The sequence below is a fragment of the Gopherus evgoodei genome, chromosome 7, assembly GCF_007399415.2.
Source record: "Gopherus evgoodei ecotype Sinaloan lineage chromosome 7, rGopEvg1_v1.p, whole genome shotgun sequence".
NCBI lineage: Eukaryota > Metazoa > Chordata > Testudines > Testudinidae > Gopherus > Gopherus evgoodei.
Genome location: NC_044328.1, coordinates 100,741,717 through 100,758,617, shown reverse-complemented (window position 1 = coordinate 100,758,617; position 16,901 = coordinate 100,741,717). Strand labels below are relative to the sequence as shown.

The following is a 16,901-nucleotide window of genomic DNA, read 5'->3' as shown; positions in this document are numbered from 1 at the left end:
CAAAAGCTCATGGTCCAATACATCTGTGAGTCTATAAGGTGCCACAGGACTCTTTGCTGCTTTTACAGATCCAGACTAACCCCTCTGATCGATGGAGATAGTTCTCCTCAGATCTCTGGGGCACAGGGCCCTCCAAACAGTGGCGGCTCTAGACATTTCGCCACCCCAAGCACAGCGTCATGCCACAGGGGGCGCTTTGCCGGTCGCCAGTCCCGTGGCTCCGGTGGACTGAGGGAGGTCCAGCAAAGCCGCAGGGCCAGAGGACCCTCCGCAGGCATGCCACCGAAGGCTGCCTGCCTGCCACCTCCCCAGTGGCTGGCAGAGCACCCACCCCCCACAGCATGGCATGCTGGGGCCTGGAGCCGCCCCTGCCTCCAAATCTGTCTGTACACCCCCCTGCGTTACACTCAAGTGCACGGTCCCTCAACTTCTGGGCCCCTGCAATGCCCATAGATTCGCTGCCCCGCCATTTCTTAGCTTCACCTCAGTGCCACGCTCTGCTCTCCGTAGCTCTCAGCACGTACGGCTGTCTGTGGTCAAACCAAAGAGACATTGATTTGACAAAGCCCAAGCCTGAAGATAAAGATCCAAACTGATGCAAGCATAAGGATTGGAAACATGGTAACCGATCAAAGAAAAATATAAAACACAATCTAGAGGCTGTAGTTCGTAACTAGTCTGCTTCTCTGCCAGCGGTCAGTCCATCCATTTGAGAGGGCGGGGACCCACTTCTTGTGAGACACACTGGCAGAGTATCACCTCAGTAATGGATCCGTCTTGCACCCTTCTTTCTCCTGTTATACCGGTCCAGACCTTTTGCCTCTTCATAACCAGGCCACTTGGGTAACCTCGGTTTGCCCCATTGGCCCCCTCTTCAAGATCTTTTCTTGAAATCTTTTGTGCTTTGTAAAGGCCCAAGCCTGCACCTTATGCAGACTGTGACCACTTGGCTGGGCCAAAGATGTCCATTGTTTTGACTCTAGATTGACTTAGGTCTGAGAACCACCCCACCACAGCTGCATCATCTCCAGCAACATCAGAACATGATATTCTACATGTCACATAACTCTTAAAATATTCTCTGTACATATATCCTGCAATAACCATGACAACCAGCAAGTTCTTCACTTTCAGCAGAGACCACACATGGCCCTTGTGTTGAAATATCATGAATATGGCAATCACGGGGGGACACACCCATCTGGGCATATCTAGACAAGTCATTGGGTATAGACTCATAACTATACAGACAGTCTGTTGCCAACATAGGGCACCTGGGTCACATCAGCCTAGGAGCCCTTCTCGGCACCTGGGCCAGTTTGGATTTATTAGTCAAAAGGAAATGTTTCAATCATTCCCTCTTGATAATTTCGACATCGTTGACAGTCCTGTGAAACATTTCGATTTTGTTGAATCAGTATTTTCCAACAGAAAAACATTCCGCCGGGAAATTTTTAACCCACTCTCGCATTAGCTAACCTCAATCAGTGAGCAATCAGTTAACCCAAGGGACGTATAACTCTCAACTTCCCATCCTAACCTAGTCCCCAGTGCTGATGCTGGTTAAGCCAGGCCTGGCTTGGAGGATATGAGAACATTTGCAGAACCTCTGATGGAAGACGTCAAAGTGTTAATACTCAACCAACTGCCTGAGCAGTATTTTATTCTAACCACTGCTCCTGTCATGCTGCTTTGACTGGAAGAGCTGCAGAATGAAATGAGACACGAACTAATCAGCCATTCTGTTAGGGTAGGCGATAACAATTTGTACAGACAGTTCTCTGCATCGTACACATGCAGCCTTCCCCCGCTCTGCCTGAGAAATAAAGTTGACATTAAATACAGTGCTGATCCGCGTGGGCCCAAGGTTCTTTGGGGAAAGACTGTCCTGTTCTCTGTTTGTACAGCACCTAGCGCACCAGGCTCCTAAGCACTACTGTAAGCTATAGGATTCGCAGATAAGAGACCTACAACCACACTTCTGACACAGATTTCGCTCTGCATCAGAGTTGGTCCTGGGAACTACATTCCCAGCCAAAAAAACAACACCCAACTGTAATGAAAAGAATTCTCCCACACCCTAAATTCCATCCAATTTTTTTGTTTGTTTGTTTTAAATTTTGGGCAGCTGAAACCCGAACACTGTTTTTGGCAACCAAACCAATTTGGTTAAAAGCTGAAAACATTTGGGACAAAAACATGACAATGTTCACAAACAAACAGGAATAAATCAGGGGAAGGGGGCTTTGTTTGAATCACTGTTTAAAACTGGTTAGCATCTGTTTAACTTTAGGGGGCAAAGCTCTTTGGTTAAGATTCAGAACCCACTGCCTCATCGGTTGATGAGCTGGGAGTTTTCGCCATCCCTGGTCTCGTTCTTCCCAGAATCCTCGAGCAAAAACAGAAGAACAGACTTTCTAAGATGACAAACAAGCAAAAACAAACTCTTTCAGGTTTAGCATTATATGGCATTAAAATGGCATAAAAAGCTATTTTGGTTGGTCACTGGGAATGGGCGACAGGGGATGGATCACTTGATGATTAACTGTTCTGTTCATTCCCTCTGGGGCACCTGGCATTGGCCACTGCCACAGACAGGATACTGGGCTAGATGGACCATTGGTCTGACCCTGTATGGCTGTTCTTATGTATAATTCTGGACAAAAACACGCCTTTTGGGGGGTACAATGTTATCAACAAATCATTTTCCATCAAAAAACAAACAAACATACATTGGGATGGAAAAATTTTGAGTGGCTCTACTTGGGACTCTTTGAACATGAATGAAAGTGCTGCAGGCACAAACAGCTGTCCAGACACATTAGGGATGGACTGGGACAGGTATGGAAAGTTGAGACTTGAGCCATCTGGGAATATTTGCTAATCCATTTTTTCCATCAAAAAACACAAATTATTTGAAATCGAAACAGGGTCAAATTCAACACATTTTCTGGCTCAAAGAATTTTGAAAAGAAGTTCTGAAATTATTGAATTGTGACATTTTCAAACCGGAAGACTTAGATTTTTCAAATTAAAAAGACTTTCAATTTACTAAAATTTTGAAACGAAGACAAAAAATGTTGAAGAAGAAAAGGTCAAAATCAGAATGAAACCTCTTGGAATTATCTGAATGGTCTGACTGACCCAAACTGATGTTTTTTAATATTCGGTTTGCGAAGTTTTCAAGATTTCAATCTTTTGTCTCAATGCAGGTTGGGAAAATCGTTTCCTGGCCAGCTCTAGTTGAGCTCCTACTTAAAGAAAATACAACCAAAGCAATCCTACACCACATCCCATCCTACAGCTCGATCATGTGATCATGGTGCATGCCACTTCATAATAGGATCCACCCTTCTTACAGCCACTGTGTCATTACTGGTTTCTGAGCCAGCACCCATTGAAACTGGCTAAGCGGTTCACACCTCAGAGCTGTTGTTTCAGGCTCTCTGCAAACTCAGCCATTCTTCACAATCAGAACAGCTAGAGACCAAGGCCTTGTCTGCACACACAGTTTTGGCCAAGCTTGCCAAATCTAACACTCAGTTTGATGGGATTTCTTTGTCTGCCTGTAACACAATAACTGGACCACCAAATCCAATCAATTAAGTCCCAATTTTTGGGACTGTGCTAGGCTGGTATGGGCACAGGAGGACCCTGGAATGGAGGCAAGGGGAAAATGGGGGTCATACACAAGGCCCCTGGCACAGGGGGGCAGAATGAGGGATCCTGGTCTAAGGGAAGAGGGACTGGGAAGTACACAAAGTCCTTGACATGAGGGAAGGGGTGGAGGGTTTAAGGATGCCCGAAAAGAAAGGGGCATGGGAGGGTGGCACCCAGGGAACTTGAATGAGTGGGCGTGTTTGGGGGATGGAAATGGAGGGATGCAAGGAGCAACTGATATGTGCAGTGAGCTCTGCTGACAGAAGCCATGAAGTATGTGCCCCTCTGCTCGTATGGATATACTCCCATTGATTGCAGGGGTGATTTTGTGACTGATCTAATACAACCCCTACTGTGAATGCAGTTATACCAATGTAAAGGCACCCTGGTACCAGTATTGCTCATTCCCTTTCCTGTACAGGCAACAGCTACACTAATCTAAGAACTTTTATACCAACTGCATCCACAGTTGTACTACTTCCACTAGACCTGAGTTGTTAAAGGGGTATTTGGCGGGTGTTATCAAAAGAAAACTGAAATTCATATATTCTAAGGCCGGAAGGGCGAACTCGGATCATCTAATCTGATCTCCTTCAAAACATGGGCCATAAAACAGCCCTGAATTAATTTCTGGTTGAACCAGAGCAGATCTTTCAGAAAAACATCTAATATTGATTTACAAATTGCCAGTGACGGGAGTCCACCACAGCCCTTTGGAAGTTGTTCCAATAGTTAATTCCCTTCGCTGGTGAACATTTATAACTTCTTCTCGTGTGAATTTGTCTAGCTTCAGCAACCAGCTATTGGATCCTGTTAGAACTTTGTTGGCTAGAGTGAAGAGCCCATTATCAAATTTCTGACCCCCAGCTAGGTATTTAGAGACTGTGATCAAGTCTCCCACCCCCTTAACCTTCTCTTTACTAAGATAAACAGATTCAGCTCCTGCAGTCTATCACTGTGAGGAATGTTTTCTGGGATGTCACCTAGCCAGAGCCTCATGCCCCACCACACTTTGGAAAACACACAGAGCTGGTTATTTATCCATGAAATGAATGCTGGGATACACAGACAGACAGACACACACACCAGTAATAAATTCTCTACTTCCCATCACTCAGAGACAGGAATAAGGTGAATTCTACTGAAGCATTGGCCAGTAATGCTACAAGAATCAGATAGAGAACCAAGATTAGTGGAGAACACTGAAGAGAGAGCGATTTCAAAGGTTTTAAGAGATATTTAAAGGGTTGCTAACATCCCCTTGGAAGGACTGGACCTGTGCCATTCTGCTGGGGAGAAAATGCAGCACAGATTAAGATAATATTTAGCATATTATTACTTCTGTGTATTATGGTAACAAACAGGAGCTAGCTGAGATTGCAGTCCCTGTCATGCAGGATGCTGCACAGACCTTTATGTATCAGAGGGGTAGCCGTGTTAGTCTGGATCTGTAAAAGCAGCAAAGAGTCCAGTGGCACCTTATAGATAACAGACGTTTTGGAGCATGAGCTTTCGTGGGTGAATACGAACTTCGTCGGATGCACAGATCCTGACCAAGATCAAGGCCCCCACTGTGCCAGGCCCAGCACAGACCTCCCAACCAAGTTTTGGGCCCTTTCAAACCAGGCACTGCATAGATGCATAGTGAGAGATTTACCCTACCCCAAAGAGTTCACAGTCTAAAACGAGGAAGGGGAAACAGACAGAGAGACAGAATAGAACCCAGGAGTTCTGACTGCTAGTCCAGTGCTCTAACCACTAGATCAGGGGTTCTCAAACTGGGTGTCAGGATCCCTGAGGGGGTCGTGAGGTTATTAAGTGGGAGTTCCCCATCTGTCAGCCTCCACCCCAAACCCCGCTTTACATCCAGCATTTATAATGGCGTTAAATATCTTTAAAAGTTTTTTTAATTTTTAAGAGGGGGGTTGCACTCAGAGGCTTGCTATTTGAAAGGGGTCACCAGTACAAAAATTTGAGAACCACTGCCCTAGATAACACTGCCTCCCATATATCCTTGAGTGTAATCATTTCCCCCTAATGAAATTGTGCAAACACTAGCTAACCCAAATCCTTTGCTTAATTGGATCAAAGCCCCTGAAAGCAAACCATCTTCTTTGAAAGGAAACCACTTCACACAGAGTTCAATTATTATAAGCAACTGGCTAATACAATCCCCAGGCTATTTTGCAGGTTGCAAATGCTCATTCCACAGCAGAGGAGGGAGCAATGTTTAGGGTTAGGTCATGTCAAACAAATGCTGCCCTGCCTTTAATTCAATCACTGAGTAATCTGATCAGAACCCAAACCATGTGTATTAGAGGGGCAGGGTCAATTTGTAAATCTCATCCATTTCAGGAGCAATGAGTTAAAACACACCAGCCCTCCCCCAATTTGTGCTCTGTTTACAATCCCATTTTCTTGCTTTAAGGCTGATACTTCTCAAAAGAGCCCGAGGGATTTGGAGACTCGATTCTCATCAAAATTAAATGGAAATCAGACAGTCCAATTCCTTATTCAGCTTTGAAAATCTAAACTGCAATACATCATTCCCGTGTCTTCATGTGGAACACCAGCATAACCACTGGCAGGGACAGCAGTGAATATGACCATCCATAAGGTGCTGCCAAAGGAAATTAAGCTCTGGCCTGGGTTCTGTCAGCCCAGGTGATCAGAATGCTCCCTTCCAGCCTTTGAAAGGTGTGAATCTGTAATTGAGGGGAAATTACTTTCCTTCTAATCTGCTGACAACAGAAAGCAATAGATTCAGACAAGAGTGTGGTGGCTGTGTACCCCGAAATAACTTCCACAGCTATTGTGATCAATTGCTATCACCTGAGGTTGACGCTATCCTTTCTACTATAGGCTCTGACTGAGACGGGATCCCCTTTGTGCTGGCCTGACACAGGCCGCAGCTGAGATCAGGGCTTCGTTGTGCCAAGTGCTGCAAAGACTCTGACTGAGCCTGGGACCCCCGTGCCCTGTTGTGCTGCAGGAGTACAGTGAGACACAGTCTCTGCCCTCACAACCTACCTCGGTCTAAAGAAACAAAGTGTGGGAGGGGAAACTGAGGCACAGAAAGGGAAAGGCACTTGCCCAAGCTGACCCAAGAATCCCATGTCTCAGGACAGACAATAAATTGAGGCAGTTGAACAGAGGCACCAAGAAGGGAAAGGACTTACCCAGGGTCACTTCTGCCAGAAACTGGAATGGGTGATGGGGGATGATCACCTGTTCTGTTCATTCCCTCTGGGGCACCAGGCTTTGGCAACGGTCAGAAGACAGGATATCGGGCGAGATGGACCATTGGTCTGACCTAGTATGGCCGTTCTTATGTAGGGTCAGTAGAGCTGGGACCAGAACCCGGAGTCCCGAGTTCACTGGATCATACTGTTTCCCAAGTTGTGTTGCTTCCCCCTAGTGGCCACATGGCTTAAGCACTTCATTCTCAGCAGTGGAAAAGACGGTTACTCACCTTTGTAACTGTTGTTCTTCGAGATGTGTTGCTCATATCCATTCCAGTCAGGTATGCGCACGCGGCGTGCACGTTTGTCGGAAAACTTTTATCCTAGCAACACTCAGTGGGTCAGCTGGGTGCCCCCTGGAGTGGCGCCGCTATGGCACTGGATACATACCCCAGCCGACCCAGCCACCCTTCAGTTCCTTCTTGCCGGCTACTCCGACAGTGGGGAAGGAGAATGGGTTTGGAATGGATATGAGCAACACATCTCGAAGAACAACAGTTACAAAGGTGAGTAACTGTCTTTTCTTCTTTGAGTGCTTGCTCATATCCATTCCAGTTAAGTGATTCCCAAGCCTTGCCTAGGCGGTGGGATCGGAGTGAGATGCGGCAGAGTGCAAAACCGCTGAGCCAAAGGCTGCATCATCTCTAGATTGTTGGACCAGAGCATAGTGCGAAGCAAAGGTGTGGACCAAGGACCAGGTAGCTGCGCGACATATTTCCTGGATTGGAACATGGGCCAGGAAGGCAGCTGATGAAGCCTGAGCTCTGGTAGAATGTGCAGTGAGCTGGCCCAAGGGAACATGAGCCAAGTCATAGCATGTGCGGATGCATGCCGTCACCCAAGAGGAGATCCTCTGGGAGGAGACAGGTAGGCCTTTCATCCAGCCAGCCACAGCAATGAAGAGTTGGGGGGATTTACAGAAGGGCTTCGTCCGATCAATATAAAAAGCGAGCGCCCTACGGACATCTAAGGAGTGTAACTGCTGTTCCCGCCGGGATGAGTGAGGCTTCGGGAAGAAGACTGGAAGGAAGATGTCCTGATTGGTATGGAAGGCCGACACCACCTTAGGGAGGAACGCCGGATGTGGTCGCAACTGTACCTTATCCTTGTGAAAGACAGTATACGGTGGGTCCACTGTTAGCACTCGAAGCTCGGAGACTTGTCTGGCCGATGTAATGGCTACTAGGAAAACTGTCTTCCAGGACAGGAATAGCAGCGAGCAAGTTGCCAACGGCTCAAATGGCGGAAGCATAAGCCTGCTTTGGACTAGGTTCAGGTCCCAAGCAGGGGCAGGGTGGCGTACTTGGGGGTAGAGGCGCTCCAGGCCCTTGAGAAATCTAGTAACTATAGGGTGAGAAAGCACGGAGTGGCCATTCTCTCCTGGATGGAATGTGGAGATGGCCGCCCAGTGCACCCTCAAAGAAGATACCGCCAGGCCCTGCTGCTTAAGGGACCAGAGGTAGTCCAAGATAGTGGGGATCGAGACCTCAGGGGGAGTAGCATTCTGCATTTCACACCAGCAGGAGAAACGTTTCCACTTGGCCAGATATGTTGACCGAGTGGAAGGCTTTCTGCTACTCAGGAGTATATGTTGTACCAGAGTGGAGCAGCGTAACTCTGACCTGTTTAGCCATGCAGTAGCCACGCCGTGAGGTGAAGAGCCTGCAGGTCTGGGTGGTGAAGATTGCCGTGGTCCTGCGTTATGAGGTCCGGGTGGAGAGGCAGGGTAATTGGGCTGGCTATGGACAGGTTGAGCAGTGTGGTGTACCAGTGCTGTCTCGGCCATGCTGGCGCGATCATGATTAGGTGCGCTCTGTCCCTGCGGAGTTTTATCAGGACCTTGTGAACCAGCGGGAACGGAGGGAAGGCATAGAGCAGTCGGTGCTTCCACGACATGAGGAATGCGTCCGAGATTGATCCTGGTGAAAGACCCTGGAAGGAGCAGAACGTTTGGCATTTCCTGTTTGTGCGAGAGGCGAATAGGTCTATATGGGGAAAGCCCCACTTCTGGAGGACCGAATGAACAACATCTGGTCTTATCGATCATTCGTGACACAGGAAGGATCTGCTCAGCTGATCCGCCAGAGTGTTCCGAACCCCTGGGAGAAAGGACGCTACCAGGTCTATTGAGTGGGCTATGCAGAAGTCCCAGAGTCGGATGGTCTCTTGACGGGGGGGGGAAGATCGAGTCCCTCCCTGTTTGTTTATATAATACATGGCCGTTGTGTTGTCTGCAAACACTGAGACACAACGGCCGTGTAGATGCTGCTGGAATGTCTGGCATGCCAGGCGGACCGCTCTCAGCTCTCGGACATTTATGTGAAGTGCCAATTCCTGTGATGACAAGAGGCCCTGGGTACGAAGGTGTCCGAGGTGAGCCCCCCATCTGAGAGATGACGCGTCTGTCGTCAGGGACAGTAACCCTGCACATACCAGGGAGGGTGTTAGCCACCAGTCGAGGGAGCGTAGGGTGCTCAGCGGAATGGTGACTATTGTGTCTATCGGGTCCCTGCCCAGACAGTATACCGAATTGAGCCACGTTTGGAGAGGTCGAAGGCGGAGCCTGGCATATTTGGTCAAATATGTGCAGGCAGCCATGTGACCTAGGAGACTGAAACAGGTGCGAGCCGAGGTCGTCGGGAAGTTCTGCAGACCTCGGATGATCGTTGCCATTGCCTGGAACCGCAGCTGAGGTAGGTAGGTCTTGGCTAGATTGGAGTTCAGGGTAGCTCCTATGAAGTCTAGCCTTTGTGTGGGGACCAGTGTGGATTTCTCCGTATTGAGCATCAGGCCTAAGCATGTGAATAGGTCCCTGACAATGCCTACATGTTGCGTGACTTGTGTCTCGGAGGTCCCTCTGATGAGCCAGTCGTCCAGATACGGGAATACGTGTATCCGACGTCGGCGGAGGTGTGCGGCGACTACGGCCATACACTTTGTAAACACCCTTGGGGCTGTGGAGAGGCCAAAGGGAAGGACCGTAAACTGGAAATGCTGACGGTTGGCTACAAAGCGAAGATACCTCCTCTGCGGAGGAAAAATGGCGATGTGAAAGTACGTGTCCTTCATATCGAGGGCAGCATATCAGTCTCCAGGATCCAAGGACGGGATAATGGACCCCAGGGAGACCATGCGGAACTTCAACTTTATCATGAACTTGTTGAGGCCTCGCAGGTCTAGGATAGGCCTGAGGCCTCCTTTCGACTTGGGGATCAGAAAGTACCGGGAGTAAAACCCTTTGCCTTTTTCGTCTTTTTGTACCTCTTCTATCGCTCCTATGGCGAGGAGTGTCTGCACCTCTTGTAGGAGGAATTGCTCGTGAGAGGCATCCCCGAAGAGGGACTGGGTTGGAGGGTGGGAAGGCAGGGTTGAAACAAATTGGAGGTGGTATCCTTGTTTCACCGTGCGTAGGACCCAGAAGTCTGAGGTCAATTGGGACCCGCCGGGAGGAAGTAGGAGAGGCAGTTGGAGAAGGGAGGAAAAGGATCCTGTCCTGAAACTGGTACTCCGTCCTCGGGCATACCTTCAAAAGGCAGACTTTGGTCCTGCTGGTGGTTTCAAGGCACCATGGTTTTGGCCCCCTTGAGGTCCTGACTGGTGTTTACGCCCACCCCACCCGCGCCATCTGCTAAAGCCTTGCCTGTGTCTGGGCACAAAGTACGGGCGGTAAGTCTGGGGACGGAAAGGTCTGCGTTGAGTCACAGGTGTATGCATGCCCAAAGAATACATGATGACTCTATTGTCTTTCAAGCTTTGTAGCCTGGGGTCAGTCTTCTCCGAGAACAGACCCTTACCATCAAAGGGTAAGTCCTGGATGGTATATTGTAACTCCGACGGGAGGTTGGAAACCTGTAGCCATGAGATGCGTCTCATGGTGATACCAGAGGCCAGAGTTCTGGCTGCCAAGTCGGCCGCATCTAGTGAAGCCTGGAGGGAGGTTCTGGCCATCTTTCTCCCTTCCTCCAGGAAAGCAGCGAATTCCTGGCGGGAACCCAGGGGGAGTAGTTCTGTGAATCTACCCACCTCTGCCCAGGTGTTGTAGTTATATCGGCTCAGTAGAGCTGATTTGCCACCCGGAGCTGTAGGGCGCCTGCCGAATACACCTTGCGGCTGAGTAGGTCCATTCGCCAAGCCTCCTTAGACTTCGGGGCTGGCGCCTGTTGGCCATGGCGCTCCCTTACGTTGACTGATTGGACAACTAGCGAGCAGGGTGGACATACAGATACTCGTACCCCCTAGAGGGTACCATGTATTTACGCTCCATCCCCTTTGCCATAGGGGGGATGGAGGCTGGGGACTGCCATAAGGTGTTGGCATTGGCTTGGATGGTCCTGATGAAAGGCAAAGCCACTCTAGTGGGGGTATCCGCCGACAGGATGCTCACTACAGGGTCCTCAACCTCCAGGACCTCCTCCACCTGGAGGTTCATGTTGAGCGCTACCCTCCTGAGAAGGTCCTGATGGGCTCTTAGGTCTACTGGAGGCGGCCCCGAGGAGGAAGTCCCTGCCACTGCCTCATCTGGAGAGGAAGAAGAGGAAATGCCAGGGACGAGCGGGTCCTGTATGGCCTCTTGCTCCTGCGGCAGTTCCTGCTCCAGCGGTACCGGGGAAACCAGTGGGTGGACTAACGCTTCTTCCGTCCCAGGTGGAGGAGGACGGCTAACTGTGGCCTCTGGTGCTCGGTGCTCTGATGGAGCAGAGCGGGCCGGAACTAACGGAGCACGTTGGGCCTGGTGGTACGCCAAAGATGTCCAAAAGGACCACTGCTGAGGTCCTGGGTCCTGAGACCGGGCTTCTTGGAAAAACTCCGGTGGGCACATCCGAATCGCGGTCTTGGGCATAGTAGCTGTCCGCGTGGGAAGACACCGACGTGTGTCTGGATGGCCATGGAGGAGCGGAGAAGCCTTGGGCAGATGTTCCAACGGACCTCGCTCCACTACATATCGGGGACCGGTGCCGGGAAGCATATCGGTACTGGGAGCGAGATCGGGACCTGCGACCAGATTGGTGCCGGGAGGTCGACCGAGATCTCGAATCCCGGTGTCGTGAATGGCTTCGAGAGGCACAGTGCCTGGAGTTGTGCCGAGATCTGGAGCGGTGCTGTGAGTAGTGAGCCGGTGAAAGGGATACCGACCGGTGCCGCGAGTCTGACCAGTACCGTGTAGCGGAATGGTGCCAGGATTGCAAGCAGCATCGAGAGCGGGAGCGCTGTCTGGACCTGGAGCGTCTGCGGGACCGCGATTGTGAGCGGTGCCGATCCGCTGTGCCGACAGAGGGTGGTCTAATCAAGGTTGGTTTGCCTGTGGATTGAATTACCCACACCGGCAGTGCCAGGGGTAGGGGCAGTGCCGAGTCTGTCAAGGCGATCAGGTCCCTTGCCGCTGAGAATGTCTCCGGTGTGGATGGTATGGTGAGCTCTACCGCGGCACATGCCAGGGAGCTAACAGGTGCCGGACTCGACGGCCCTTGTGGGACCGGAATTGACAGTGCCAACTTAGTTGGTGCCGTGGCAGGTATCGGCGCCGGGTGATCCACTTTAGGTGCTCTCTCTGGCTGCGGTGCAGTCAGTGCCGAAGCAGCAGGAATCTTGGCCTTCCTCAACCTCGGGGAGAGGGAGCAGCATGGAGCCAACTTCGGTGCCGGCGACGTCCGGCGCCGAGCGGCTTTGGCCATACCGGTGCGGTCCGGTGCCAAGGAGGCGCTTCTGCTCACCAACTGACCAGCGCTCAATGCCGAGGGTGGAGGGGTGAGAGCTGCCTCCATGAGGAGCTGTTTAAGCCTGATGTCCCACTCCTTTTTTGTTCATGGTTTGAAAGCCTTGCAAATTGGGCACTTAGCTGTCAGGTGTGATTCCCCGAGGCACTTCAAACAGGAGTCGTGCGGATCGCCTGTCGGCATCAGCTTGTGGCAGGCCGAGCACGGTTTGAAACCCAGTGAGCCGGGCATGGGCCCCGGCACCGGGTGCTGGGAAGGGGCTAATCCCCGAACCCCTCTAACTATTACTAAACTAACTATGCTATTAAGGAAGTAACGTAAGTATAACTATATATATATAGTTATACTTACGTTACGTTATAGATATATAAAAAAGGATTATAACTATCACGGCTGGCTCTAGCAATTTCGCCGCCCCAAGCAGGGCGGCACGCCGCGGGGGGCGCTCTGCTGCTCGCCGGTCCCACGGCTCCGGTGGATCTCCCACAGGCTTTCCTGCGGAGGGTCCGGTAGTCCCGTGGCTCCGGTGGAGCTCTCAAAGGCACGCCTGCGGGAGCTCCACCGGAGCCGCCTGCTGCCTTCCCGACAACCGGCAGAGCGCCCCCTGTGGCGTGCCGCCCCTAGCACGAGCTTGGCGTGCTGTGGCCTGGAGCCAGCCCTGATAACTATATACACAATAACGAACGAGAAAACTACGAGTAGCTAGGGAAGTGGAGGTCAGCTAAGCCACACTCCACTGTTCCAACGACCGACAAGGGCAGTAAGAAGGAACTGAGAGGTGGCTGGGTCAGCTGGGGTATATATCCGGCGCCATAGCGGCGCCATTCCAGGGGGCACCCAGCAGACTCACCGAGTGTTGCTAGGGTAAAAGTCTTCCGACGAACGTGCACGCGGCGCGCACACACCTAACTGGAATGGATATGAGCAATCACTCGAAGAAGAACAGACTTGATCACAGATGTCATATTAAAAAGCTAGGCACTGTAGGAGGTTCTCCCTAAGGTTTGCCATGAGTCACTGGTGGTTCTCTAAGTTGATCATAAATAAGCCACTGGAGCTATTTGTACTGGGCACTCACTGATAAAGACACCATGTGTCCACACATAGCAAACAGAGGCACAAGGCACGTTGTGCAAGCTTCACTGAAACACTTTGTTTATAGCTATCAGAAGCCAAAGTACACACAGATTTGAAAGGAAGAGATTGTGGTTAAGTACCCGGCACGGTGGGCCCCCCAATCCTGTCTAGGGCCCAGGCAGCACCTGGCACAACAGGGGCGCTGGTCCATGACTGGGGTTCCTAGACTCTAGTGGAATACAAATAATTATTAGTATTGTAGAAAATCTGACATGGTGCCCAGTGGCCTAGGGACCCTGATCACCTAAGTACAGCCCTGTCTCAGATGTTTTATAAGCCACTTGAAATAAAACCTTGTGCCCATGCTGGCTTGGTAGGGATGGTGGGATGGGAAGAGGGTTTTACCTTTACACAGATTCTCCTGTAGTCACTAGGATGCTATCACACCCTGGAACAATATTAATCTCAAACCAGCTCTGCTGCTAATTCCTTTATATTGCTGCATGAGGAGGCAGGAGACCTGCTACATTCCTGACATGCCTGTTCTGTGGCACAAATAAAAGGCTGGTCCTTGCACAACAGTCAATATCCCAGGCCCCGCACAAAACGCAGCGTGGTCTAGCGGACGGGGCACTGAGCTGGAAGCCTGGACACCTGGGTTCTGTTCCCAGCTCTGCTCCTGGCCTTAGGCAAATACCTTCAGTCCGCAGGTTTGCCTGTTGTCTATTCACATCATGAGCTCTTCAGGCCAGAGACTGGCCTCTCTCTGGGCAGCACCTGGCACAAAGTGGCCCCAGTCTTGGTTTAATGGCCTTTAGGCACCACTAGAATACAAACTAGTAACAGTTCCCATGCTGTATGTATTCAAATGGGTGCCTCTCAAGATGCATTGCTACAGCCTGTGTTGCAGAGCTAACCCGCCCCTACTCCCAATGCTGTTGAAACTGCTGCTGACAGCTCTGTATAAAAGATGGCCATTGGTAAACACAGCAGCTTGTGGCACGCAGCATTAGCTTCAGACACACAAGAATAGATGGAATGGGTGGTTACTGGCAGTACTGCCTAGAGGCCCTGACTGAGACCAGGGCTTCCACTGTGCCGAGCGCTGCATAAGCTGAGACCAGGGTAAGCTATCCCAGAACAAGGCATTATGTCTCCTGCAATCTGCAAGGCCCAAACCAAAACAGAACTTGAACTCAATGGGTCAAAGGGCAAAGCATGAATTGTTAGTACAGAAACATGTTCTCATCTTGTTAGGGACTAAGGTTCTGTCTACCTTGTGGGAACTACCATGGCCTAGCCATGGACTTTTCACACCCTGGAGCACCGTAGCTATGTTGACCCGTTTGAAGCATACACAAGGTCTTTAGCATTTCTGGGAAACAGCCCACACCGAATTCCCGCATGGCTGCAGGGGGGTTATATCCTGTCACTGGGTGATCTGGTGAGAATTAGAGAGGGGGGTGGAGCCATCAAGCACTTGATAGGGTTGTGCAAATGTCGCTATACAGAGACACTCTGGGGAGAGGAGGCAATCTCCACCCCCGCCACCTGTTGAGGTAGGTACCATTCTCCCCCTTATACAGGTGGGGAAAAAGAGGTAGGGAGAGATTAAATGACCTGCCCATGGCCTGTGGCAAAGCAGGGAATTGAAAGAACCCAGGTCTCCCGGGTCAACACCCTAACCATTGCACCCTCCTTCCTCTCCTCAGGACAGATATACCAAGCAAACGTGTAGCCATTCAGGAATAAAACCCAGGAGTCCTGGACTTCAGTCACCAGGCTCAAGTGGCCTTTGTGGATCCATTTGAGACAGATTCTTGTTCTGCTTTTGTCCGCTGGACAAAAGAGCCCTCTGCTATCAGAAATCTCCTCCTTGTGGGGGTACGTATAGATCAGGAGCAAACCACCTCTTAGCTTTGTCTTGGATAAGCTAAATAGACTGTGCTCCTTTAGCCTCTGGGTTACTATTATGCTTTAGCTATGCAGGTCAATTTCCCGATGTAGATGAGTCCTCACTCTGTTTTTCCAGACCATGAATCACTCTTGTGGCTCTTCACAGCCTCTCCAATATTCCACAAAATGTGGACCCCAGAACCAGGCACAGCACCCAGTCCTGGCCTACCCAGCTTGGTTTGTTCAGAATGGTAGTGACAGAAAAACACCGATTTACCGCTGCAACACACACACAGAGTCCTCCTTAACATCTAAGATGCTATTATCCCCATTGTACAGATGGGCAAACTGATGCAGACACAAGCTAAGTGACCTGACAAAGATCACACAGGAAATCTGTGGCAGAGCAGGGAACTGAACCCAGGTCAGCCAAGTCCCAGCTGCTGGAACATCCTTCCACTTCAGAAGAACATTTCCAGCTACCAAACATGAGCCAACAAGCAGAAAAAGAAAGAGAGTAAACATAGAAAGGCAGCACATGGAGCAGCAAGTCACTCCCTACTCCCCTCTACAATTTCCCTTTAGTTAGGCTGACCTGCAGCTTCCTCTAATGACATCTTTCAATGACCTTATACTGCTCTCTTCAGCCCTGCTAAAAATTTGCAAATCATTCGCCCTGGAAATGGCTTCCTAGCATGCACATTTCTCTAAAGGCCTTGCACGGGCTAAGAAGAGTGCTGGGCTTCACTAACACATGCCAGCTAAGGCCCAATTACAGCCCATGCTAGGGAAAGAGGTTAGTACTTAGAGCGAGATTTTAGGCGACAACCCGACCAGTCGCACTTGAGATAAAAGGTTTTAACTTACATCTGCCCGAGAAGAAAGGCTGAGCTTAGGCTGGGTTTAGCTAGCATATGTTACAAAGCAAATCCAAACATGACCTCTTAGCCTAGTCAAGACAAGGTCTTGTCAATGCATATTTACGGGCTGCTTGTGGCCGAGACAGGTCACGTTTTGGATATTGCGAAGGCCCAAGCGTCTCCAAAGGAAATCAAAGCGTGCTAAATTCCACACAGCAAGCCCTATACCTCCCGCAGATGCCCCTTACCTCTGCCAAGGCTGCAAATTGACCCAACAGCTGACTTGAACCCGTCTCAGTGTGAGAGACTAAAGGCAATCCGCCTGTGGCTCAGAGGTGCACCAAGCTTGGCAGGCTGCACAGTGGCTAGCCTATTACCTGTCTCCTAGGTAATCCCCTCTCGATGGAGCTGCTTGGAGGCTGTTTGCAGGAATTCCAGGGCTAATGATTTGC

The 16,901-nt window shown here is 50.3% G+C and overlaps 1 protein-coding gene across 3 annotated transcripts in view; it reads right to left on the bottom strand.

Annotated features, from left to right (window-relative positions):
- PC (pyruvate carboxylase) overlaps window positions 1-16,901 on the bottom strand; it is a 239,134-nt gene that overhangs the window by 166,853 nt on the left and 55,380 nt on the right. The gene's annotated exons all lie outside the window — the stretch shown is intronic.